The sequence below is a fragment of the Sinocyclocheilus anshuiensis genome, unplaced genomic scaffold (assembly GCF_001515605.1).
Source record: "Sinocyclocheilus anshuiensis isolate Anshui unplaced genomic scaffold, SAMN03320099.WGS_v1.1 scaffold1031, whole genome shotgun sequence".
NCBI lineage: Eukaryota > Metazoa > Chordata > Actinopteri > Cypriniformes > Cyprinidae > Sinocyclocheilus > Sinocyclocheilus anshuiensis.
Window position 1 is genome coordinate 710,905 of NW_015542633.1, and position 1,225 is coordinate 712,129.

At 33.5% G+C, this 1,225-nt stretch overlaps 1 protein-coding gene across 1 annotated transcript in view; it reads left to right on the plus strand.

Moving 5' to 3' along the window:
* The first annotated feature begins 355 nt into the window (after positions 1-355).
* LOC107694524 (alpha-adducin-like) overlaps positions 356-1,225 on the plus strand; it is a 43,655-nt gene continuing 42,785 nt past the window's right edge. Inside the window, exon 1 of the mRNA XM_016494223.1 lies at positions 356-488. The gene's annotated coding sequence lies outside the window, so the exon portion shown is untranslated. The remainder of the gene's footprint in view (positions 489-1,225) is intronic.

Genomic DNA, 1,225 nt, shown 5'->3' on the forward strand with positions numbered 1-1,225 from the left:
AGCATTACTACTCCTCTGAAAGATGCGCATTCATTGCAACGTGCATATTTTTTCATTATTTTAATGATTGCATAAGTATATATGCATGTATATTACAGGTTCAAACTATAAGCATAAGCTTTTAAAAATAGATGTGCAGTTAAAAAAAAAAGCTAATTAACTGAAAAACCGTGTTAGAAACTGTTATTCACACAAAACAACAGATTACACAGGCGGACGGACAGGCCCCGCCCATCGCTGATGTGGGCGGCTCACATCAAAGGCGGTTTCTCGAAGTGGGCGGGAGCTCGTGTGACGCGGACCAATCAGAAGCCTCTTCACCTCAGCGAGTGCGGAGCGCCGCGCCCCAGTCTGTGTGAGACGCGTACAGAAACAAACGGCTGCAGAAAGAAACGGGACAAAATCCCGCTACCGGAGAAAACCCTCGAGCTCCCCGCCTGTCCCCGAGTCGCTGCCCACTCCGACCGCACATCTAGACCCAAATAAGCGTAAGTTTTTGTTTCTAGTTTGCTTTCTCTCTGGATTATTCTCCTCAGGGCTTTAGTAGCGCGGCCTGAACGCTAGCTAGCTCGCTTACCGCAGGACGAACGCGTCTGTCGTGATATTTGTTATATGTCATCTGTAATATATAATATAATAATATGATATGTTATCAATAATAGGCTCATGCTGCTGCTTAGTTGTGCATATATATATATATATAATATACACCAGTATTAATATAGTTTGATGCTTTAGTTGAGAGGTTTTCAATCTTTTTAGACAACACGGACCCCAAATATGATCGTAAGGGACCCCTGTTGTAAATTGTTAAATTTCAAAGCCAGCTATATATTTTCCATGCATTTAGTTTATTAAATTTCTATGTTACATTGCATCAATGCCTTTTTTTACGCACTGTAGTACTGTAGTTACAGTTTATTTTAAAATTATTTACTTATTCAATTTATTTTATTTTATATATATATATATATAATACTAAAATATAAATAAAAATTTGTTAACTAATATATATATATATATATTAGTTAAATGTAATTTTATTTATATTTTAGTATTATTATTATTATTATATATATTTTTTAAATTATTATTTATTTACTATTTATTATTTATTACATTACATCAATGCCTTTTACTCACTATTGCACTGTAGTTACATTTTATTTGAAAATTATTTACTTAAATTTAAATAAAATAAATTGATTAAATTTTTTATTTGAAT